The 27,198-nt window shown below is 42.5% G+C and overlaps 1 protein-coding gene across 1 annotated transcript in view; it reads right to left on the bottom strand.

Annotated features, from left to right (window-relative positions):
• Positions 1-26,864, bottom strand: part of nrxn2b (neurexin 2b) — a 660,052-nt gene extending 633,188 nt beyond the window's left edge. Inside the window, 1 exon segment of the mRNA XM_069715608.1 lies at positions 26,531-26,864. The gene's annotated coding sequence lies outside the window, so the exon portion shown is untranslated.
• Positions 26,865-27,198: the final 334 nt, after the last annotated feature.

Below are 27,198 nucleotides of genomic sequence, written 5' to 3'. Positions count from 1 at the left end.
ACCAAAGTGCAACAAAATCTGCTAGGGAGACAGAAGCAGCAATTTATTAAACACGAGTTGAACCAGCAGAATCGAAACCTGACGTCTCCAATGGCTCCCCAAACAGTCAACTGGTTCCTCCCTCTATATCCACATATATGGTTTACACAGAAATATGCAGCTCGTTGTGCTATTACCAAACTGATGTGGATGAGTTAAGAACAAATGCTAGTTTTGTTATGGTTTAGCCTAACCAGAGTTTAGCCTGAGTTGTGTATTCTAAACTTGAATTCCAGTAGAGTTTCACACTGAGAGAATCAAGGTCATCTCCGCAAGTAGCACCTGTAGTGCAGAGTGTCTCTTTAATAACAGTAGCAGAAGGAGTATGACTGAGGATGAATGATGTTCCCGAGCAGCCAATATAATTGAAAAGACCTTCACCTTTCTGAACAAGAACAATTCTAAATAATACAAAAAAGTTGGCTCAGTGCAACTCTGCAACACTGTACATTAGCAGCGGTGATATATGAATATGATGATCTTATCGTCCTCAGAGAGAGGAATCCTCCATCTGCTACACTGCTAACCAAGTGCCAGAGTAACCTGAGGAGTCCCATAGGAAGATCATACAAGGAGCAGAAAGGTATACGAGATAACTGAGCTGGTGGAAATCCTGCCATCATTTTTTGTTGTGCTGCTGCCACCTCACAGCTAACCAGCATCATAGGGGAATGGCACTGAGAACAGACAGTGAGAGAGCGGTGATGCCCAAGTTCACGCTGAGTGACAACTAATGCCTTTTGAAAAAGTGGCCGTGGTGCCACCAAAGGGAACTGGGGGATAGGCAGTGAAAAGTTCAGCTGTCTCATCTCGGTTTACCATCGCTCCTCTTGCACTAATCTGACAGCTGATGTACACCAGCCTGCTTCAGAAGCCCATTTCTTTCTTTGCTCTCTCTCACTCTTTATCTTTACATTGAAACTGACTTTCTCTCTCCCACTTTCATGTTTCCTCTCTTTTGTTGCCTCCTGCCCTTACGCCCTCTCACGGTGTCTGTCCCTCCCTGTCTGACATGGGACAGTTATTATGTTCTCCCACTTCCGCAAATGAGTTCAAGGATAACGCCAACTGAGTATGGAAGGGATGATTTAAGATCATATTTGACTGAATGTTGTAAGTATGCCAAATATTTTGTTTTCTGGTAAATCAAATGACATCATCATGTACTATTCTGCCTTACATTACCTCAGTCGCTGCACTGAGACGTACAGCTCATTAAACTGATTGAAAGGTTACCTAAGTTAAATGGCTCAGGCTTATCACCACCGATTGATCAATTCATTGACTGACTCATTTTAGCAAGTTGTGCCACTGTTTCCAGGCTGAAAATGCTGATGCAGTGCAATCACTTGCTCACGGCAGTCGGACCGTATTGATTCATCCTTTTTTGCCTCAGATAGAAAAGCAACTTGAGTGCACACCCACGCACATACTTAATATACAAGAGGCATGTCGCATGGGCGCTGAGAAAAAAAAACATGAATTGATACAATGCAAATATTCTATCTCTTCTGCTATCTCTCTCTTTGTATTCCCTTTCTCTTTGCCAGATTCCCGCTCTCAGCCCATCTAAACTATACACTGAGGGACTGCTAACAAGATGTTGCCTATTAGATCCTGGGATGGAGGAAGTCTTTAACTATGATGTGTCATCAACATGCTGCCTTTATAGCAGCTTGGTGATTGGAATATTCCCTTCCACTTCTCCAACAGTCGGCTAATTGAGAACAAGGGACTGATGATTAATTATCCCGTCCCTGTGCACTGTTTACCTAGATGATGGCTGCTGATGAGGGCTGATTAAAATTGAACTGCCACTCATATTCAGGCTCAGTGTCAAGCATTGTGCAGATCTGGTGATATCAGCTATTTTAAAACTCCCTATACCATGGTTGTGGTTTGAAAACACTGTTGTAATTCGATCACACAAATTCTATCACAGGGAATGGACAGAGGGCTACCAAGGTGTGAGATGATATTGACATGTTACACTCAGAGGGAACTGATGAATCCCTTCCACTGTCCACATAAATGCTGGCATCCGTCTTGCAGCCAGTGATGGCACAATACCAGAAATTTGTTAGTTGGTACATGTGCCACTGAATCGACACAATTCTCGATAATATGTTAACGGTAGCCTTTCAATTTTAGATATTGTATTATCTACTCTCTTTAAGGTGCTTAGACATGTTTGAGATGTTTCCTGTCATCTGAAATGCCTTGCATGCTGGCCCGTGGTTGTCTACAAATTTCCAAAACCAAAATATCTCTCCTTCAGTGTGTTTGACAGGTTAAAGCTAGCCCGTTGCTGCACCTGCACTTAACAGCTGTCATTTCACGTGTTCCTGTTATTGTTTTTTGAGAAATCCCTTCAAAGGCTGTATCCTAAACTAACACGGTATGCCCGTATTAATTATTGTGGCATTTAATAGTAATTAAATATCCTAAATGACGTTAAAACATGACAATTAGCAGAAATGATGTGAAAGGTTTCCTCATTTCAACAATCACATGGCTAGTGATAGGTGCACGCCAAGGACACAAATAGGATTTATTGTATTCTAACAGGAGTTCCATCTTCTGACCATCTGCAGACTGAAACATGTTGGCCAAACCCACAAGTCTTGAGAAGAGTGTGGCCTGGCCCCCGTTTTTGGCCATTAGGCAGTTGATGAATGTCCTCGGGAATGCCACATAGGGAGGGACATGTCGCCTAAGCGGCAGGCAGCCATAATGACTCGCTGCAGATCATATAAACAGATCAGTCATTTGCCAAGCCATACAGTGCCAAACTGTGGGTGACACAACTCAGAGAGGAAGGACAGCCTGTGCTAACTGCTTGTTTAGCTTGTGCCCGTTATTTGAACATCAATGTTCTAAAAGTTGTATTAAATTAAAAAATAAAATTCAAACAGACAAATGTACGATATACTGAATGACTGTAAAACGACTGCAGCACATCCGAGCGCTCAAACATTAACACTCCCACACACATTTGTGCACACAGTCATACAAATGGAACAGATGTTTATTAATACGAGCAATTTATTTTAATTTTATTCAGTTGTATTTAAATAGTCTGGCAATAGTCATACGACAGTGATGGCAGCAACACAAGGTAACTTGGATTGAGCTCAACTGAAAAGACAAACGAGGAAACAAAACTGGCTAGACAGGATTTGGTTGGTAGCTGGAGGGCTGGGGGGGGGGGTATTTATCGTACAAATACTTATTGATAATCTTATCGATACGACTCTTCATAATTTGAAAAGATAAAAGATCAAATAAATACATAATAAATACATAAAGCTGAAACAATTTTCCAAAATGTTTTCATCGTGATTTTTTTGGGCTGAAATTATTTAAATTGCTTCCTAAGTTTCCGGTATACACAGTAAGTGAGGAACAGGCATGGCTATTGTTAAGCTGTTAATGATTCTTCCTATTGATCCAAAACTCCAATCAGACTCGATTTGGTTCTTCTGGGATTTTTAGGAGAAAAAAAACACATCATGTACTTTATGTAAATTAACATTCTTGAGTAGTAAACTGCAGCAGCATTATTTAAAACAGGACTTTTTCTTTGACGGTATTTCTACTGTGCAGTAGTTTACCTGCAGCCCACCTCCCCTCATCACTAATGATCCGCACCCAATAACTATCAGCTACTTAATGGTTAGTCTTACTTGTTAACTCGTGTTGGTATACTTTAGTTGACTGTGTGTAGCTGCAGGCTGATTTCATACTGGAGCACTGACATGAACGTCAAGCTTGTCGGTAACTTTTGTCTCTGAGCCCGTACACGGTGGACTTTCTGGATGTCTCGACAGATTACTCGTTTTGCATGCAAACGATTGTCGGCATCGTAACCGCGCTTTTGTACGTTTATCCTCCCTGCCGCTGCCTGTGGAGCAGGCGGGTCTCTGTGTCCGAGTGTCCGCTGCAGCGGGGACAGACAGCTGTCCCCCTACGCTCGCTACCGACGCAGATTTCGCATCGTTCTTCGGACAGATTTTATAAATGAAAATTAAAAATGTGTCGCCAAATATATCTGGGCGGGCCGCCCAAGTGTAGTATACTGTATGTATGGGAAACACTGGACGCTGCTAAACATTTCAGCAGCGGCCACTGCCCGGATGCATCACAATTAAACGCAGACACTGGCAGTAAGAGTCAAAATACCCCTCAAGCTGTATTTCTCCTGAAATAATACAATGGTAAAAAAAAACTTGCTCGGTGGGAGAGGAGAGACAAAACATTCAGAAAAACTAGAGGAAAATAAGAATAGGAGAGGAATAGATAGAGAGGCCAGTTGTTGCGAGAAAGCCAGAGGGACTGGAAAGCCCAAGCTTTTTATTTAAATTTGATTTGAATATCAAATGATAGCAATTTTCTCTGCCCGTCTTTCCTGCAGGACTTGCTAACACAAAGCTTTTGTGGAAATCAGAGTCACCACAGTGAATTTAAGTTCTACTTTACATGGATCCTCTGACAATCAGTCTCACCAAAAAAAAATTTCTCCCTTCCTGTGCATTTCCTCTCCACTTCCCCCTCCTCCTCTTCTTCACTCTTTCCTCTCCAGCAAAGTATCACAATTTCTCATTTGTTAATACCAACCAAATTAGTTTTTTGTCATTAAAATGGTCCTCGAAGGCTCAGCGTGTGTAGTATCACAGCTTTTCACAACCACTGTGATGTAGTGGGGTGACGAAGAAAACTAAAATCCCAATAAATTTCATGTGACTCAATCTCCATTATCATGCAAAATTTCAGAAAGATAGCAAGGTTATTAATTCACGTGTTCAGAAATCATGCAAAATGCCCATCGATTCAAACGCTTTAGCACACTTAACACTTTTCAATAAGTCTATTGGGCCGGTCTGTTCACTGCAGAAATTTTACATTTCGCACAACAATCACGACCAGCGCAAACCACGCACGCCGTCTCCACTTGGAGCAACTGACTGGAGCTAGAGGCACTGCAGCCTCTCCTCTCCATGTCAGTGTTTGACAGCAAACATCAGCGTCCACAGTGGAAACAGTGAACCAGGTGAAGTCAGAGATGACATCGACAATACTGTACCTACACTCATTTAATCAAATTACATTAAATCTGACAAACACACAGAGTCATTCTGGTGTTTAAAGCTAAGAGTCACGTAGTTTTAAGTTATTCCACCGCCAATATGTGCAAATACAGGTTCTAGCAACATAGGCCCTGCTTGCGCACAACAGCACCACTGCTGAAAAAGATCCTCAGGGAAACATTGCATATAGCTCACATAACACACTACAATTTTCAATCCATTGGTTAGATTAGCCCACTGATGCAGATCCACTCCATTTGAATGAACTAGCACTTGATAGTAATCTGCTAAATTATGCACAATGACATCTTACACATGCATTTGTCTGCTATGCCATGGGGCCTTAAATGCTTGGTCTCAGTGTGCAAGCGTGTGTGCAGTAAAATCCAAACCACAGCGGTGCCTCGACACTGTGCTCGGAAATGCTCCCAATGATGATTTAATCCTCATTATACATGCTGACATCCTCCACAGTAAGACCGTTTCAAACCAGTCTACCGAACCGATTGTAGGCCATTACAAGTGAACGTATTAGTGCGGCCGCATTGTGCGAGACAGAAATATATCTTAAGCGTATTTTGTATGATCTGCCGCTAGGTTGGAATGCAAAAAACACTCACGGTGAAAGCAGCCAGTAGGAAATGCAAAACCTGAAACATGCAAATGCACAGATTCGCTGACAAATCCAGCAGAACAGTGGCGATGCCTACAAGAACAGAGAATGCAGCTAAAAAGAACTGTCAGGGAATTTGATAGATGGGCTGTGGGATATTATCTCATGTTGATGTAATGCAGCAAACACAGTTGATCAGGGAAAGCAAAGTGCTGTTTAGCTGATATCTCTGAGTAATGGAAATTCTGCATACATTTTTCTTCAATCCTCAAGTGGCTATGCTAAACTATGCTAAACTGACAGAAGGCCGATTGAAATAAATGATTGTGCCCCAGCGTTTTCAGCTGCAGCCAGCACCTGTGGGCAACTGCAATGCCCTGTGTGTGTGTGTGTGTGTGTGTGTGTGTGTGTGTGTGTGTGTGTGTGTGTGTGTGTGTGTGTGTGTGTGTGTGTGTGTGTGTGTGTGTGTGTGTGTGTGTGTGTGTGTGTGTGTGTGTGTGTGTGTGTGTGTGTGTGTGTGTGTGTGTGTGTGTAAGGAACAGTGTGACTGACCTTGGGAGTGAGAACGTTTAGAGAAAGTGTGAGGACAGTGTAGCTGGTCAGCACATTTTGACACACATTCAGTGGACTGTTTAAGGGTATAAGACCCCCTCCAATACAAATCAAGTTTTTAACCCGACCGTATGTCCATATAAAATATTGTTCATAATTGCTTCTATGCCACAATTAAGTTTAAGGGGAGTTTTTCTTTCAAAATTCTTCTGTTTTGGAATTTTGATGAACATGGATGAGTTTTTAGGAGTTAGAGCAATGTCAGGAACTGGACTTTAATTCTTGGTTTTAGGGTTATATAGTGCTGGGTTTTTAATCCCATTAAGAATATTTGTTTTTATATTGGACCATACCAGTGCAGTTATGAAACATTTGCTGTAACTTTACATTAGCCATTGAATTATACGTACTCATAGAACTGTAATTACATCCAGGTGAATACTGTAATTTCACAGTGCAGAGCACTATTGAGTGCTCTGTGGAGGGGTGATGCACCAGAAGACCAGAGATGCTCCAGAGCAACTTGTACCAAATATGGGAGCTATGCCCGTCGAAGGCCTAAACACTGTATATTGTCAAGCCTAGCAAGCCACTGTTGTTGTCGGTGGGGGTAACACCAGCAACTTCCTTCATTACCTCAGCAGAAAACGTTTTGGAATACCGAGAATTTACGCCATTACTGTCGTAGTGTAGTGCCAGTAAAACAGTGAAGCCAAAGGGTCAGACGATGCTTGAAGAGGAATTTTCTCCAAGCACCACGTACAACAGAAAAAGCAAGCAGTGCAGCAACATCATAAGCCAATAACAATACAACTATGCAATGACATGATTCCACAGACAGTTAAGAAATATGAGATCAAAGCAATATTTAAAAACACTGGATTTGAGGTGTGTTTTGTGTAGGTAGCAAATAGTCACTGTGCTCCAGCTTTAACTAATCACGTCTCTCAGGTGTACATAAGGTAGTGCCAAGAAAAAGGCTGGACAGAAACATCCCAAAAAAAAAAAGTACAGCAGTATCTGTGTATGTTGCAAAATACGATAGAAAATAATAACTCACACAGAGCCTTTATTTAAGTGTATTTATGTAATATGCACGTGATGACATTAAAAACCCAACATCATGAAATACTGTAAAACTGCCAGGATGTTAAAATAAAACGACGATACATATTTTAGGTCAGACTTCGCAGCATTAGGGTTAAGGACAGAATGAGGTTGACGCCTTATGTTGTGATGTTTAAGGCTGGGATAAGGGGCGAGGAAATGCATTATGTGCATTATGTCATTAAGTGTCAACACAAAAGTGCGTGTGGTGTGTAAATATGCACACGTCTGGGTGGGAACAGAGGGTGGAGGGGGCCGACAGATAAACAGAGATGGGTTGGCTCCCAGAAAGAAAGACAGAAAAAAATCTTGCACGTACCAAAACAACAATGAATCAGTAATACCACCATGTTTCCAAAAAAGTTGGGACGATGTGTAAAATGTAAATAAAAACAGAATGCAACGTTTTGCAAATCACAAAAACTCACATTTAATTAAAAATAAACAAAAGACAAGTGACATAGTGCTTCCATAGTGGCATTTCAACACAGCGACAGTGTCTTGTCAAACACAAAGCTACACTCTGCTGAATAAACCACACCAAGTTTCAGGCTCCCTAAGTGCCCTCAGATGTCTGATTGATGGACATGTCCATCAGCCATTAAATATTTCCACATGTTCCACACAGCCTAATGATTAAGCAGTCATCGTCACATCCTGAGCACTGAAGTAAATCTAGTAGTGAGCCATAACCATCTCACACACACACACACACACACACACACACACACACACACACACACACACACACACACACACACACACACACACACACACACACACACACACACACACACACACACACACACTACATGTGGGACAAGGGTGAGCCTGGTGGGAGAAGAATATGGATCAATATTTATCTCAAAAGTCCAAACATACGTAAATATTCCCACATAAACAAACATGTCTACCCCGTCCCGAAGAAGTACATACACTTCCACTTGCAATTTTTCCCGACTTCCTGTTACAAGTCATGAGACAGCAGTGCTGCGATGAAAGTCAGTGTGCCTCCAACATTGGGCTATAAGGCCTGCACTAATTCAATTATAAAGCCTTCACATATCAATGGGCAACAGCTCTGCGAAAAGGAGCCTCCACAGTGAGACAACCCTTCCCTGTAAACAAGAAAAGATCATGTTTCCTGCCTGCGGGCTAGGATCCAGGAATACTCCCTTCGACTGTATGTGTTCATCACGACACACAAACACATCCGCCTTTAGTCACACAGATACAAGTAGGAGAACATCTACGACTGGACACAACAACACACCGAATCCCCTGGGAGCATTTAAGTAGTGCAGACTGAGGCACAGGCGTACAGCAGCACAAACACACACCTGAGTAAGATGATGCCGAGTTTGCAGAGGAAACCAATGTAGCGTATATCCAGTGGTGATTGACCTTTTAATTTGGCAACGTTGGGCATGTTTTATTCAAGATGTCGCTTGTCCTGCCGTGACATCACTGATGAGCCACTTGGTTTGAGGCACTGAAAATCCTGCTCTATCTTTTAAGTTAACTCCATATGCACTCTCACCTTTCATTTGAAACTTAATTTACCCTGAGAAACAGCTCGCTCTTCATCCCTTACTTTGTTCAGAACCATTATTTGAGACTTTCCACACCTCCCTACAAAAAGGATGCTGTTGTTTGATCATATATTGCTTCTCTGTAGAACTTATAGATGGTTTCAAGGCAAAATCCTAAAACCAAGCCCTTGTGGAAAAGGTATCTCACTGTATTTCTCTTATTCTAAACTGTTCATAGATTTGATCTCTAAAGATATAGTCATATGTCACATTTACCTGTGCAAATGTCTGTGGAGAAATGATCTCAAATCTGTATGCGTAGTGAATGTGTAAAGAAACCTAAGAATGTATATTTGAATTTGCAAAGAGTGAAAGTGTAAATGTGTTTTGAGATTTGTGAATTTGTACAAAAATCTGAAACGTGTGCCAGGATAACAAACCAGAGACCATCTTGCTCAGAGCTCGCCTTAAACCTACAACTGAAATACATACACACGCAGCACATATGCAGAAAATTTTGAAGATGTCCATTATTGTTCGCCACGGCTTTCCGCGATCACAAAAACACATTGAGTCCAAAATGTTTAGCAAGGAGTACAGTAATAAGTGTCTACTAAATGACAAAGTTACAAAACCCACACTGATACTGCTGGAGTTACTGTAACGCAGTGAAAGAACCATGAAACACAAAGAGAGTTTAAGAGTTTCCTCTTTAAAAGAGACATCGAAAAGTCAGAGACACCAACTCCTATTCCTAGAAAATAAATACTGAACCAAAAACCTATTGCAGGTTAGTAGATAATAAGTATTAATGTGCAATAGAGGATATTGCCTTTTACACTTACTGCAAACAGCTAAATGAACCACAACCACCACCTGACAGCTTAAAACCCGCAAATTCAAAAACACCATACAGCCGCGTAGTATTTCTACTCATTTTGCCTGATTTGACCACTTCTTCAATATAAACATGGACTTTATTGACTTTTGCCAATTTAGCTGGTAATACGCTATTTATGAATGCAAATCAAGATATTCATCATTTTCTTTATTACGCGGACGTAGTTTGGTGAAGTCACGTAATTGACATCAAAGCAGCCTGCGTAGAGCTCTAATTAGCAACACCTTCCAAGTGGTGAACTAATTATCCTTATTACACGGGAAATACAAATACACATAGGTTTGTTTGTAATTTATTCACCACAAACGCCATGGTAGCTCCCACTCCCGCTCAAAACGGTGGAGCTCGCAGTTCCCAAACTCCGAGCTGCTCTGACACCGAACATTTCGCGCTAATACTCTTAGACTGTACAGCATTTTAAAACTCCTCGCTGCAGCCTCCTCTGTCGTTACTTATTCATTTGTCTCCCGTGCTCACCACTGTCCAAATGTCCAAATTAACCGCGTGACCGCTGTCTGCTGGCGTCAGGTGAAGATTGGAATGTAACACTATTGGGAGGGGAAAGCTACGTTCACAATGATAACTGATGGAAATGATCATTCTAAATCCCAGGTTGTTTTAAAAAAAAAATTAGGGTTTAGTGTTATGTTCAGGTTAAATTATTACTATTTCATATTAAAAAAAATAATAAAAAGACTCATTGCTGGATTGAAATAGAAGTTGCAGAGGATGTTCATGGTACCTAAAAAGATAACCGTTTTTTTTTTTTGTATGTCATTCTCAGCAGGGCTACAGTAGCCTACTGAATACAGTAATATATGACTGAGAGAAATATGTCAATATATTTCACAACTCAACGTTGCCTTCCTGTCGATTTCATCACACATCCTGAACCTGTGCATTCTGTATTGTAGCCTATTTCAAAATAAACACGCTGGAAGGAAACGGAATGAAATCAGAAAATGCCAACTGAGCTGCACTAACCAGGGACTGAAAGGAAGCGAGGTGGCTCTCTTAGCAGTTTCAGGCAGCTAAGCAGCCTACAGCCTGCTTTAAACCAAGTGCTCTGCCCACCCCTCCTGTCTCAGGAGTCAGAGGCAAGAAAATGGCCCAAAGGGTTGAGAAAGCCGTGCTCTGCAGTAAGCAGTAACATGTTTAGCATTTAACACTACACAGGAGGTAAAGGTCACTGTCTCACGATTTAGTCCCTTTTTTTCTCTCTCTCTCTTCCTTTATTCTGTCTGTCTTTGCCAATCATCCTTGGCATGAACACAATTATGAGTGGTACATGTCTACTTTTGCTGCCATATTCTGTCCCCTGGCTTGGTGCTTTGTGTCCTTCCCCATATGTCCCCCGACTGGCCCTCTGACCTATATTTTCTCCTCGAATAGGAATGCATGATAGCTGGATTCTCCTCCTTCCTCCCCATTGCTCTCCACAACAGCCCAACTGCCCTCGCACCCTGCAGCTCACCATCCCGTGCCTCTGCGGAGACTTCCCCCTGAGATCAGGGGTTGCCCCGTTGGGTGTCACACAGTGACAGAGCACAGTCAATGGAGCATATGAATGAGGGATCGGATGGTTTGGTAGTGATTGTCCAACCGAGGAGGCAGGCAGACTGAGAGCAAAAGAAAACCTCAACCTCGACATGTGGGATTCAGAGTATCATTTCAGGATTTGGTGCTCGATTATTTTTTTTAATTTTTTTTCAGAAATCATAGAATATTTGCCTCAATATTAGACAAATCCCTTGTGCAGTGTATAATACGTTATATAGGATAGGTTATACCTCAGGGGATGGTATATTTAAGGTTGTGATTTGAATTCATGCCTACAAAATGATTACCAAATTGCACGAGCCCCAGCTTGCAGGACTATTTGGTTCCCCCAGGGCACAACTGCTGCTGGTGAATTTTATAGCCACCTCTTTCCCTACCTCCACAAACAAGTGCATTAGCCATTCCCGAGGCTTTAGTAAATTCATTAAAGCAGCAGGGAGTGGAGCAGGGGGAGACAGATAACCCCTCCTCCAACTGACTGACAGCCAAGGTTAGCCAATGTCAAACCACAGGTTGCACTCTGCAACCCTCACCAAACCTCATTTCTTCTCTGTCTCGGTCTGTCTCTTTTTTCTGGCAGACTCTTAATGTGCTAGGTTGAAAAAGGGACATCTTCCTCTCCCTTTATTCCTCCCTTTCCATTCTGTCCTCCTTCTTGCCAAATCATCTCTCCTCCTCCTTCTCCTCCATTAGTCATTTCCATCAACTTGCCCCATTCTCTCCTCATTTCTTTTTTTTATCGCTATCACTTCTCTTTCACCTTTACCTAATTCCTGCACTTTCTAAAATCGTCCCCTCTGACGTAGCATCCAAGAACAAGCTAATATTGACCACAAGCTATCTGTGCTACTGACTGACTGCACTTTGCTCTTCACTGTGTGGCTGAACATCGTGGGTGTATCTAAATGTTGCTTGACACGCAGCGATAAGGTCACTGAAGCAAACTATAGCATGTGGTCAAATATATATTTTATATCATATGAATACATTTGTTTATTTAAGAATCAGTACGCATAGATATACTACATTTTAATTGCACCAAACCTGCAAAACACGCCTGAAAGAGAGAAAATGATCAGTCAATAGGTTCATGAATTATGAGTTGCTCTTCTTTTTGCAGCTTCAAGGCTAGACTTGTATAATGATCAGTTTAATTGGTCTATTTTCCCTTCAGGATTTGAATGTTCACAAAACCCTTAGCTAGAAGAAAACAGATAGAAGAAGAGGTAAGAAGAAAGACTGTGCGCTACACCAACAATAAATTCCTCCTGAAACGGTCCCCCGCCTTTGCCTCCCTTACACCTTCTCACCTCTCTTTCTCTCTCTGTCACTGTGACACTCAGCAGCTGTCCCTGTGCTGTGTCATGGCCTATCAGGACCATCTGCAGGGATGGGCAAGGCATCAGCAGCCACATCAGCATCAACTGACTTTACCCCTCCTTAGGTCACAGGTGGTGCCCGGGGACAGGGGTGCAAAACATGCAGAAAATGTATATACACACACCGTGTATTGACATGCATTTGCATATATTCATATGCATGTAAAACTTCCTCTCGAAGCACATGTAGGCAGTTCAAAAGATGCGATCTGTCTTGCTTAAATGGCATTGCATGCTGTGTTTTTGTGCAAAATGTATTTAAGCATGCATAATGAATACTTAAGACAGCATTTACTAATTTGATGTAATCGAATCTACTCGGATGCATTCTTGCACAATTACACACACAGGGACATACCACGTTACTGCACTCTTATTGCACATTGAGCACAACTGCTGTGTTATGATACTCCATAAATCACTACAGTATTTCCTTCACCGAAAAATGTCTGACGTTGCACATGCCATCAGACAAAATATATGCACTTCAAAAGAGCTTACATAGATATTCTGCAGCTACCTTAAGTGCGCTAAGAGGCTTGGGCTTAACACTCCATGACCTCATCACTACATTTCCACCATGACCTGACGCACAACCAGCAGCCCAAACATCAAAGGGATCCAGTCAGCAGTTCTTGCCCTAAGCCTCGATTATGCCAGTCTAAAGTCTGGCTTGATTAAAATAAATAAAGCAACACCAGATGCAACGCAAGACTGAGGTAAGGAGGAAAAGAGAAATGTGGTGCAGGATAGAGGGGAAAGTCTTGCCTAGTCATCACAAGGACGATTGAGGACTATAAATCAGACATAATCATCGAAGCTTTTTCCCACAAGGACTGCAGGTCCTTCTGACTGGCTTCATACAAGTACATAATGAATAAAAGCAGCAGCTTAAGTGACCACCAGCCAAGACATACACTCTCCCACGCACAGACACACAAACAACCATTGTATTGTATTTAGAAACGGGCCTAACTTGGCTGTTTCATGGCTGTTTACTTCCTGAGACCTGCCATCAATTTCTGCAACAGCAGTGAGTAAAAATATCAGCCCTGTCAGGATGGTAAACATAAACAAGGCCAGTCCAGACTCATTTTGAAGGCGAGCAAGAGATAGAAAGGTGGATAAGGAGAAGGAGAAGAATATTGGACCACAGTTCAAATGTGCGCAGTTCCACACACTCGCGCGCACACACACAGACACACATACACGCCTCTCATCCATCATAAAAAGCCAGAGCAGCAGTCCTTCTGTGGGGAGCTGTCCAGGGAGATCTACCAACAACGAACTGAGAGTACACAGGTACACTCCACATGCATATTCATACGCACAAACTGTAAGGACTGTCCTAGAAAGTTCATGGAACAAGGTTCTGAAAAAAAAAAACAGCTCCTCTGTGGTAAAAAAAAAAAATGACAGGGACAGTGAGCAGCAGTCCAGCTGCTGGAGCTATCCAAGGTGCTGAAACCCTCTTACACCCTCAGACACAATTGGCTGGTTTTGAGGAGCAATGGGAGAATGCAGGCAGAGTGGGCTGACGAGAGGAACTGTCCAAGGGACTGAATCAAAAGCACGACTCTCCTCTCTGCACCAGATATGTTTCCATGCATTGAGTAAGCTCCCTGTGACACTGTTTACTTATACCTTTGATAACAGTTTACCTGCAGCTATGAATGAGAACGCTGACTGGATATTAATGCCCATGCAGAGAATGAGCTAGACTGACCAAAAAGAGCTACCCTCTGATTCCAGAAAATATAATCCCTAACAACTCAACTTTAAGTATTATCTGTAATAATAGGAATGGTGCTTTTTATTTCAAAAATAAACCAGCAGTGAAAGTGGGAAGGAAAAACTCCCTTTTAACAGGGAGAAACCTCTGACAAAACCAAACAGGGTGCGCCAGGTCTGATTCAACAATGGCTGGAGAGGTAAAAAAAAAAAAAAAAATTTGTTCATAAAAGAATTGAGGTGCAACGACCAGCCCAAAAAGTAGGAACAGCGGCCCATTGGTCAGATCTGTGACGAGACCCATTCCCTTCCCCTCTGTCCTCTGTTTCTCCTGTCGGATGCCATGGTTCAGAGTCAAACAGTTTGAGATTAAGGTGTCTAAATAGACAGGCCACAGGGCACTTTCTACTTAGCTACTAATTTTGAGGTATAGTAGGCTACAGTTGGTATGGGTCCTTAAGTGGGATACATGGATGGTGTGTTGGAGGATGGTGTCTGACCAATAGTGATGGGCCGCCTGGGCCAAATTTCTGTCCCAGGCCAGCCCTGGGCTTTATTGGCTGGGTAGGAAGTAAGATGAAAAGTTAGCCCCTCCAAAGCCCTATCAAATTTCTTCAGAGTGGTATCAATCGTAAGCACATTTTTGTTCCAAGCCATTTTCTCCAAGAATGCTGCTATCTGCAAGCCATGCACTTTGCACAGTTACCCACTGTTCAATCAATAAAACACTGCAAATTTAAAATTTAAATTCCACAAATCAAAACCGCATAAAATGTCTTAAGGTGTGTTTCTGTAATATGGGTCGGTAGCTTGGAATGCTAGCTGTGTGTTTGGTGTTCATGCAGAAAATCCAATTCCAAAACTAGAATATGAAAATACTGGCATATGATAAAATAACAATATTGAATGAATACAAAACTATTGTTTCAGCGTGTGCAATACAGAATATTATGGCAGTGACAATAAAGCCCTGCTTTTATTGCATAAGCTAAGTACTGCTGGAAGACAAGTGCAGATGGTGTAAATGCATAAATCAAAAACTTTAGAAGCACAGCATTATTAGAACACAGAAGACACACTTTACTCTCCATTAATACTGCACTGTATATTGATTCTGTAAAAACATGTCTATTTAAAAAGTTGGTTTCATGTTCTCCCGAGCCACAATGATGAAATATGAGTGCAACAGTTTACACTGGACCAATCGATGTTGGGAGTTTTGTAGCACAATTAATAGTCTAAATTTAATTCATTATTGATATCCAAGCTCAACCAAGTTCTACCTCCTATTTGTTAGACATTATGTTTTACAGCAAGAGAGCAACTTTAAAATGTGAAAAGCATTGACTCAGGTTTTCAACAAAAATTGTGTTATAACCTTTTATTGAAAGCGTGAGCTATCTTACTCAGCAAAGGGTACCGGGATAATTTACTGCAGTTGGAATACAGACATATTTATGCAACAACAAAGTCAGTGTTAAATTCAAGGTTAGCTGACTAACCAGATAGTCTGGCCTTGTGAGACAGGCAGCAGTGTGGGAGAGATGAAACAAAGCATGTGGGCAGAGAGCTGTCCGTGGTGCTGAATGGTCAGCCGCTCTCAGCACAGTGGCCGTGCTGTGAGCCGTCTGACAAATATGTGGTACTGAAGTGTGCCAGTGGACCGTGTGCACAAAGCATGTCCTTCCTCAATGGTCAGGAGTCCCGGTGACCTCTTCCACAGCGCATCTTGCATCCATTGTTTCCGGTTCAGCTGCACTGCTAAACTGGAGAGGCAGGAGGTGGCAATGCTCTGTGGAATGTGCCACAAGCACTTAATGACATCAAAGAAGGTCACTGAAATACTCAGAGCCAACACTAAGCTTTTGGCTGCAGGAAGTGGATAGAGGAAGTCTGAACAAAAATGACTAGATGGATGATATATAGAAAACTGTGAATGTATTTTAGATGGTCACATGTTTGCATGAGTGTAGTTGTTTTTTTTACAGAGGCATAAAATTGTCAAGTCAGGCTTTGTTCAGCATCTTTAACCAATGTGGCTTGGCAAGGTTCGAGCCTTGAGCTGGACATTTTCTTTTCAAGTAATGTGCAGTTTTCTCATACATTGATATTAGTAAATATACTTTATACAACTAATTGGATGAATACACAGCTTACTGGGTTCAAACTGCTTTAAATTTCAAGCTTTGAAATCACAGCTGCTTGTATGACATGTTTGATTTATTTACTTGTTTTTCCACAATTCAAAAGTCAGTTTCTGAATAAATGTAAGATAAGGAATGATGACTGTTGCAGAATGATTCTCCCATTTTGTAACAAGAGTGTAAGTGCTGCGCAAAGGTCTGTTATTGAGTCCTATCTCACATGTTAATCTCAATTATGTGACCAGTCTGAACCAGGAGTCACTTGGGAGTTAACTGCAGGTGGTTGATTCTTAACAGCCTGATTCACACATGACAAGTCCTAAAATAACACACTCATTTACCATCTTTTTGTTTTCACTATATCTAGCCTCCTTTATCCTTGCCCTATTATTCCAACTCTTGCCTTCAGCATTACAAGTTAAGCCAGCAATGCAGTTTAGTGCCCAGCCATTTGTCAAGCAATGCTGTCCAGCTCTCAGATATATATAAAAGAATACAGTCCAGCTTCCAGCCTTTCAAGCAGCGCTGTTTACCTCCCAACCATCCATTCGGCAATGCAGCTCAATGTCAGCTTTCCAGCAGCCAGAAGTCCAGTTTCTTTAGAAATGACATGTTACGTACATCACTAGACTATTGAAACTCACAGCATGTCCCAGCAGGAATCTCCAATTTCACATCCTTCTTAATGTATTCAGACATCATCAACAGTAGCCCATTGCCACTTTATACCATTAATAATGATGATTTACAAAGGGATGATGTTACAAATCTGTGAAAGCTTTACTGTGAAAATGCAGGAACCTCAGTCCTTGCTTCTTTCCCCCCCCTAAGAAACCAAAACGACTAATAACCGAGGAAGGAGATGGAGATGTTAATGTTAAAGGAGAGAACAATACACTCGCACTCTCTACTCGCTGACTTGCTCCCGGCCACACAGATGTGACTAAGTCTTATAGATTCAGGGCTGATGGCGGAGCGAGTGAATAGTGGGTAACTGGAGCAAAGTGCACGGTTTGCAGATAGCAGCATCCTTGGAGGGAATGCCTTGGCAAGAGAGTTAGCTTTGGATCGATAAGGCTCTGAAGAAGTTTGATAGGGCTTTGGAGGGGCTGACTTTTCAAAAACAGCATATGTGTTTTGGAAAACCTAACAGGTCTTTTGGGTTCATCTGATCTGTCTCTATTTGTCTTTTCTTTTTGCCTCTGTCTTCTCCATGTTTGTCTCATTTTCTCTGTTAGTATCTTTCTTTGATTCTCTGTCTGCCTGCTCTCTTTTTATTTACTGTAAATTTAGCATTATTATCCAAGTGTATTTCTGATGCAGCATTTGTTCGGTAAAGGTAAAATCAAATAAGCTGAAGCATTGAACTTCTTGTTTATATTTCAGTTTGTCTGTGTGCTGTCCCACTTAAACTGGAAGAAACTGTTGTGGATTGATGGCAATTTAGGACCTCAAAATTGAAATATTTGTGTTAATAATTGCTGGTGAACCTACCCCATTATCGAAATCCAGATTGTTGTGTCTGCCACTAACTGCAAAACTTAGCTCCAGAAATATCAAGAAATTTAACATGTATTCCGTTTCAGAAAACTGAAAAAGGGTGACGGGCTGATGTGCCTCAAGAGAGGTGGAAATCCCGGCTCCGTTCCCAAGGATCTGCTCTGTCAAAACAGGCACAAGTATCTCTGCTGCTAATACCATCTGTGACACACATGCACACTTCCTGTCTCCCACACTCTACGGGTTGCTGTACACCAGGGGCCATGTCAAATCACAGAGTTATTCCAGGGACTCGCTGGGGAGTGGGAGGCACATGTCACCATACATGCTAGTCCCCAAACAATGCAGGCCAAATGTGTGTTACACCAGCTTGGAAGAGAGGGAAAACACTGATGAATCCTGGACTGCTCCAGTTGGAAATGGGAGAGAGACAGAGAGAGAAAAGAGGGACAGAGACAGTGAGAGAGAGAGAGAGAGAGAGAGAGAGAGAGAGAGAGAGAGAGACTTGGAAACCTGGTGAGTGCTAAACCCCCACAATTAGCACCATTGATGGGAAAAGTGGCTCTGATCCCACAACAATCAGATCTGGGCATATTTCATTTCCGGGCCATGATTTGAGAGGCTGCAGCTTTGGACATTTGTGGTTGATATCTTGGCAGTTGAAACTAAATCAAGGGTGCTTCAAAATACAATTAACAATCAAAATGTATAATTTATAATGATATTTTAGGTTGTACAACAGCAACAGACACTCTACTGCTCAGCATGTGTGACGTCAGTGCTGATTTGCACAGCGCTTTATGGTCCTGGACCTGTCAAATATTCAGTCTGCACAGCAGTGACATCATAATTGCATACTTTTTTTTACTTTCAGTATGTATTGCAGCTACCATTACAAAGCATGTACTGTTGGATGCAGTTTGCGTAGAATTGAGATATGCTACTTTGCCACAAAAATGCGCCTTGAACTTTGACCCTCGTGTTTATATCTGTCGTGATCTGTAGCCCGGTATTTGAAGTAAAAGCGAAAAGGATGTGATTTGGAAGGAGCGCTACACTTAAAGTTTTTGGGGGCATGTCTGTTTGATTGACAGGCCTGTGGTGCAGTCAGGTTATGACTATCAGTGGGCGGGACGTAGTATTGCCAGGTTTCCAATCAGATCGAGTCAGATCCACCGCTCCACCGCTCGCTCCCCACCGGCTCATCCAAATATGGTCACTTCTGGCTCCAAACCCCCAGAACTAGCAAGATGGCGCCGGCCAAAATCCAAACTCGAGGCCGTTCGCAAACCAATGGGTGACGTTGGTTGCCATTTAATAAGGACATACTAAATATTTTTCTGGCATACTAAATGGTATGGTAGCAGGGATATTGGAATGCACAGCTTGTTTTTCTGCTGATAAAGTTTTACTTTTTGTAAGTAGCACAGTTCTTTTGTATCCTTTATTTTGTATATAATATGCGCCTGGATTGGTATTACTGCTCATGCTAAACAAATCATCACAGCTAAAGCAATTACTTTTCGCTGTGGAAGAGGATTTCTTTTTGGGAAATTGCAAAATTATTAAAATCACACTGCATCATTATTCTGTTATATCTGTTGATCAAATTGGCAATGACATAACTTGAATTCATATTAATTAATTCTACGGTCTAAAATCTAACTAGTGAGGAATGGGAATCTTACATTGGCTTATAAATAAGAACAATTAATTTTTTTTTTCAATGGTTCCCTGATTCATTATCAAACAGAAGCATAGGAGAAAAACATACTCAACAGAAACACACCAAACAGCTAAAAATGTCCTGGAAAGGTGCGAAAAAAAAAGAAAAAAAAAGCTTGCACTGCATCAGAGCAATTAGTCTGCAAGTCTCACCAAAGCTATCTAAATGGATGGCTGGACTGAAACAGCTGGACTGAGATGGAGGGAGGAGTTGATGGCTTTTGAGTCTGCTCTCCCTCTTTTCTACTCCCAGCTCATTCTCCCTCCTCCCCTCCTTTTCCTCTCACCATTATTCTGACACATTTAGCCTTCACGTCTCTGCTTTTCTCCTTCAAACTGGGAAAAGCAGGCAGCCAATGTGGCAGACTGGCACAAATGTGACACAGGCCTCATTTGCTGCTGACAAATAGGAAAATGGGAACAACAGAAAAATCTGCATCAACACTCGCAAAGCTACTAAAAGTAAAAGTTTAGAATAGCAGACATTGTGCAAAGAAAAATGAAACACCTTAGCTATCAGTCAAAACACAAAGAAAATGTGAACTAAATACAGTTAGTGCTTGAAAGCAAGATACATTAGAACTATAAAAATACAATAAAGCTGAATGTGATTGAACTTGAGTGCCTATTTCATCTCTGTGTTTCTCCTTTGAATCACAAAATGGTGTTAGCAGTCATCACTCAATGGTGCTTCTCTATTCCTGGCCCATTACAACTGAGAGAATAGTGCTGGGTAATTGTTTGACCCTGCCTGCTCAACCTACGTCCTTGGCTGCTGAGAGTGCTCGATGTGAGAGTTCTATGGGATAAATGGTGGCTATTCCCACATTCTGCCCCGTGGCCGTCTGCAAACAGAGTGCCATCGTATCGGTGACAAGAGATGGCTGATGACGGTACACTGGCTGCACAAACCCAAAGCAAGCCCCAGCAGTAGCAGAACCACCTCTCTAAAAGGACCCATTGTGCCCTGCCGAAGCCTCTGCCTCTCTGCAGTGAAGTGGCTATTGTGGATTTCAGAATAGTCATGCCTCTCCATTGCCTGGTGGGGAGAGTGCTATCGCGCTGGGGGCTGAGTGCGGCCGTGCCCTCAGCAAGCAGACAGTATCTCAATATCATGACCCCCATCAGCCCCTGAGTGCCCCCCGTCGCTCAGTTCACTCATCCCACAGGTGGGGACAATCCAGACCTAATTTCAGATGTTGAATAGAGCGTAAGGAACAGGTGCATTCTGGGACTAGAAAACTAGCTATATCTCAGAATGGTGCGAGAGGTTAAGTTATAAACTCAGGATTTTTTTTTTAGCATGAACTCAAGTTTCGATATCTTGTATAGATTTGGCTGCAGGGGTGGTTGTCTGACAGCACAGTATATTCATTTATGACAGCACGGACAAGAGCCTTATGGATTTCTGAAGTAGAATAAACTCTGATTGAGCACAACAACTCTCTAAAGGCTACTTTACTCACAGCAGCACTTACAGTTTTTCAAGTTGCTCTGGCGAGATTCCCCAAAGGAAGTGGGAGGGGGAGTTCAAAACAAACAAAAAAACACAAACAGAAAATCTTTGGAAGAAAGACGTCTGAGGAAGCTTACCTGGCTGTGTGTTCCTCAACAGCTCATTTGCAACTCAAATGCAAATCAATGTGCTGGAACACAAGCACATTTATATTTGTAAGTGATGATTCTGAGCTTTCATTACTGTCTATTCTCCCTGCATGTTTGTTATTGAGAAAAAAAAACAGTCTTGTGAAAAGTATTAATGGCCACAGGATATGAATTAAACATTCATTAAGAGAAAGAGAAGTTTCATGGATTAACTTGCATTTTATAACATAAGGCTCGATCTTAATAGTGATTAAATAACTGATGGTAATGTCCAGCACTTGTCTTTGGAAGTAAATGCTATTGTGAGGTTAGATATGCAAGTGTTATGCAAACAAATTGCATGATTATGCAAAACTAGAAATAGTGTGGATGAGTGATATCCCACAGCATAAGGATTAGTTACTAACACCCACTCTTCAATTATGAGCATAAAACTCTTATGTGGGGCTTTTTTTTGTGTCCCATATCCCTGTTATGCAACCTGCTCCACTTTGAAATAGGATCCTTTTTACAGCTAACCACATGTTAGCATACCCTAGTATGGACGGGCATAATTAAAAGATGGAGACAGTCTTGCTGTTCATACATCATGAAACGAAGCTGAATGACGCTCAGAAAAGTTTCGTCTGGCAGGCTCCGCAGTGCAAAAGGCCACCATTGTTTACTACGGAATCTGAGAGAAAGCACTGTCTTCAGGTTGCAGGTGGAAATTATACATCGTCATCATCATCAGTGAGGTTACATCAGCTTGTTTTGTCCAGAACGTGCCCTTCCAAATGGGCGAGGTAGGTGTGATATTTTTAAACGCTGAGAAGCAGCAGCTGCCTTTGTGCTTGAGTAAATTAGGTTAACCGGCTCAGTGGCAGGTGCTAAAGAGTCATGTCCCACACCTCAAACATAAATTGGTCCTGAGAAACTCTCAGGCCGAGAGTTCTTTCAGGTCTGGGCTGAGGTGACACCTAAGGGAGGTGACATTTGAGATGAGGCCAAAACATTGAAAAGACAAGAAGTGTCTTGTTTTATTTGTCTATTATTGGTACTCCCTTATTCTCTTTTCATAAATTCCAGTTAAACTGCAGCGCCAAGGAGCTTGCTTGAGCATGTTAAAAGGCGAGCAATATGGTAATGCAAATATTTCAAATCAAGTGCTCACTGGAGGCTACAAAGAACATCTTCATTAATTAATTTACAGTGCCTGCTTCTTGGGGGTTACTTAGATATGGAAAAAGGGGAGTGAGATTACATTACTTTCAACAATTCGAGAGAAAAAAAAAAAAAAAAGAAGCCAAGATTCAAATGTGCTTGCAAGCTCTGTTGAATGAATTCATGACCCAGTCTTTGTGGAATACAGTCGTGTACGTGGCACAGATCCAGGATATGTTAACACCCAAGTCTCTCAACTCTCTCTCATTTAGAAAGAACCAAAGGCAAGTTGTTAAAAACCAAACAGAGCTTTGAACTCAGTTGGTGCCATCACATGACAATTTTATGCCTTTTCCTCTGCATCCGACACCACGACAAGAGATGCATTAAGTTTGACATGCTCAATAATAAATGTCCTGCCAGACTGACTAATATTAGTCTCAATCTAGACACAGATATCCTACTGGCAAGGCCACACAGGAGGGAAGGGCGTAACTTAATAGGATCAATAGGCCATACTGTATCCTCTCCTCCCTCTTCTCCTCTCTGTGTGCTGCCACCTCGCTTTCTCTCACAAATCCATTCAGGCAATCACTCAACTAGACAAGAAGAGGAGCTTCAGTGCTTCTTTGCATCACGGACTCTTCTTACCTCCACTCTGAGGATTAAAGATTATGGGCGGGACAGAAAGCAGCCCGGGCACGTCCTCCCTGATCATGGCCCACACGGGTAAAATGGAGGGCATGAGGAGGAGTCAGTGGAAATCTTACATTTTTCTTATTGCATTTGCCTCCCCACTTTTTTTTACTTACAGAGGTGAAAGTGTCTGCCTACTTTATAACTCCCCCTAAACTCCTTTAACCTATCTTCTCTCCGGCTCAGGAGGCAGCCGGTGGACAAACGTACGGGAAGATGGATGAGGGCCCGGCGGCAAGAGGCAGAAGAAGTGAGTTAATGAGGCAGATTGCTCCCTTTGCCGCCCTGCGAGGGATTACAGGGAGATTACCCATTCTGATTCTGTTCTCTTCCAATTTTCGCTCTCTCAGTCTCTATTCGGTGGTAAACTGGAGGGGGCAGGGCAGGGCGGAGGGGGGCGTGTGAGTGCCCGTGTTTTGATAGAGGTGAGATAGAAGACAGTGCCTCGGCTCTCTGTCAGAGGAAAAATGACAGCTGCTCACAACACTGACCTGCGAATGGATGGAACTTCTGACTGATGCCTCCGATCTGACAGATGCTTCGAGGGGCTGCATTTGGGCTAAATATACCCAACATGAGAGGGAATATCTTCTTCAAATTTATTCTCGCACAATAACTCCAATAAAACTGGGTCTGCAGATTCCTCCTACATAAACAAACACATATGGGGACTCATTACAACAAGTCACATTATACATTGGAAAAGGTGATATTTCTGTGGCGCACAAATGGCATGGCGATTGCGTGTTGACCCCGAATGATGGCATTTGAGTTGAAAAGCTGGAGATTTGTATTCAGGAAAGTTGTGTGCAACCTCATGTCAGACAGATGAGCGGAAATAAAAGAGAAGCACAGGACCTCAAATCCACTTTTTGCACTCACTGAATAACAAATGTTGAAAAGGTCTGGGAAAATTATTCAAATTGTGGAGGAATTTGCAATTATTATAAGTCATCTCAACCCACAAAGCACCCTTCATGAAGTGCACTGAAAGCTGGGAGAACAAAAGTGGAACTACACTATATGTGGGCCCATTTGTGTGTCTGCTCAGTGTGGATTGTAATAAAGGGAGAAGTTATTCAGGTATTCCCAAAGCTAGAGTCGTTAGCCTGAGCTGATGGTGGATTCTTTTTTGTGAATTTGGAAGAAAATGCAAAATTGTGTTTGGGAAGTTATACACTTGTGTTGTCATTCTTTGGTTGTATGATGACGAAGTCGCCGACTGGAAAAGACAAAAAAAATATATATTTTTGACTCAGTGGTCAAGTGTTGGTATGTAGTCCATGTGGCCTTTATACGTCTGCCCATTTCTGGACTCAGAAAGTAAATGAGCCATACCACCTTAGTTGATCTCTGGCACTGGGCTTCATTTGCATTGAAGAAGACAGGTGGCTAAATAAGCGACGCCATCTCCTGTGTGCTTTAGCCAGTCATCCTTCCATCCATCATTATCTATACCTGCATTATCCTGTGCAGGGTCACATCTCCGGCCACTTTACAATCACCAATTTACCTTGTCTTTGGGCTGTGGCAGGAAGCCCACACAGGCACGGGGAGAACATGTAAACCCCTCAAATAGAGTCCCACATTGCTGTCAAGAGCACAGTGCTAACCATTGCATCACCATGCTCACAGTATTCATCAAAGATCTTGAAGCAGAATTCAGATCAATCAGTCAGCAAACTTTCATTACTTTGATCACAGTGAGCACAATGCCAGCAACTTCTTTGTCACTGACATTTTACAAGGTCATAAAAATTGAATAGCAATTGTCCTATACCTTGATGTCACAACACTGCAACAAGTCTGAGAATTGATTTTGGACACGTGATCAACACGCAACCATTTCCATGAATATCAAGACAATGCTCAATGCTGAAAAGTTCACCCATCTCCGTTATAAAAACTGAACAGGTCAGATTCCCCACTGGCGTCTTACAGAGACTCTCCTCATGTGGTATCTGCTTCCCGTTTTCCCACTGATCCTTCCCATGCGTCTCTGCCTCTGCACCTCTCAACTAGATAGCCTGAGCTCAGTTCAAATATTAGCAGCACAACTAACCGCAACCCGACTGGTATCTCATAATCAAGGATTTGCCGGTTAGTAGTGCTTGTGAATTAACCGTTGGTTAGGGGGGATTTTCTGTAGAGACACCGTTACGCACCCCAGTGGGCGTTTGGCGACACGGTGGCGCAGGAGTCGCATACAGTCGCAGCAGACTCGGCGCAACGTCTACGTACTTTCAGAGTGCATTTGGAAAACATCGTGCCGATCGCGTTTACTTGGGGAAACACTTTGCTTTTACGCAGAAGTGTGTCAGAATTGCCCCCCCCCCCCCCAGCACATATAAATATAATGCAGCTGTTTATTCAAGAAAGTGTAGCCTGCGGTGGCCTAATTGTCCGTGTCCAAAAGATTTTAATGAAACGAAAGATGAATAATGATGGATAAATAAATTTAAAAAAAATACCCCCAGCTGATGGTGCCAAAACCAGCAATCGACTCCCGAGTGAGTGAAATTCCAGCAAATTTCCATTCTAGGTATTTGGAGTGAAGGAGAAGAGTACAAGTAGGCTGTTTATGTAAAAATTAGGCTACATGCATTGTAAATAGATTATACAGCGTGTCCCACTCGCTACAAGCCAGGTGTTTATTCTATTCCATGCGGAGCTGGTAAATGAAAACAATACCCCGGCTTTAACGAGTGTCGGAACCTGTAAGAATATCTCCTCACAAGTAGTCTGGGCATTGCGTAGCCAAACACATCTCCAGCTCGCCGAAGCACGAACCCTGACTTTCTCTTACACCGAGCACAGTGCGATTTTTTTTTTCTTCTGAATTCCCACACTCTGCCACCGCTGTCACGGGTGGCTCCAAAACATACATGTCCATCATCCACCCCCTAAAAAAAAAAAAAGAATTCAACGTGTCTGCTCCCAGAGCCGCAGAAAACAAACAGCAGACCAAAAATCCACTCGCTTCCCAAATCTCCTCAAAATATTGACCCATTACGCATCATTTGCTGCTGGCTCCCTCTCAACCGAACAAAGCAAGCGTTATTGGACTATCTTAGTGTGTCTTTTATTTTTCCCCGACATCACCTGTCACCATTTGGAAAAGCCTCTGAGAGCATCACAGGCAGAAAAACACATACACACACACACACACACACAGAAGCGTCCAGTCTCCACAGCAAAGAAGAAAAAAGTCCTTACTTGTATTTTGCGGCAATCCCTTCGATATAATTCTCCAGACTTGAGGAGGTTTGTAAATATCCCTGCGTATAGCCTGGATGAAGTTTACGCTTCTGTGCTTGTTTTGTTTTTTTGTTTTGTTTTTTATCCAGAGCGTTGAGCAGACCAGAACGCAGGATTCCTTCCCCCCCTCTCTCCTTCAAGACAGATGTGATCGGTCCTGGCCGAGTCGCTCCACCTGCATCCCTGCTGTCAAGCCAGCCACAAGGCAGGAAATTCCACTTCACATTCTTCTTTTCAAACTAAAACTCCCACGCAGATATGTTACCGCCGGGACTTTTATTGTGAAGGTTCTGCCACCCTATTTCGTGCGAATGCTTCTGGGTCCTTTGACGCACCTCCACCTGCATCCACTGGAAGAGGAGACACAGCGGCATCAGCAGCAGTGGCAGCGGCACCGCACTGAAGAGGCCGCCCACGGAGACACGCCTCGCTCCGGCTGGAGAAGGCTACTTCACCCTGGGCGAGGGAAACGGGGAGGTGCTGTAGAGGGTATAGTGTTCAAGATACTTCTCTCTGCCCATGTAGTTACACCTACAGGGCGGTGGAGATTTTAGAAGGGATAGGGTGGTCAAAGAGGATGAAAACATGAGGAAATATCAAACTCAATGCAGAGAACAAGACGAACA

This window comes from Brachyistius frenatus, unplaced genomic scaffold (assembly GCF_029030835.1).
Source record: "Brachyistius frenatus isolate BFR_SWC_R1_liver_20210118 unplaced genomic scaffold, ASM2903083v1 Contig_145, whole genome shotgun sequence".
Classification (NCBI taxonomy): domain Eukaryota; kingdom Metazoa; phylum Chordata; class Actinopteri; family Embiotocidae; genus Brachyistius; species Brachyistius frenatus.
This window is presented reverse-complemented; position numbering and strand designations above follow the sequence as displayed.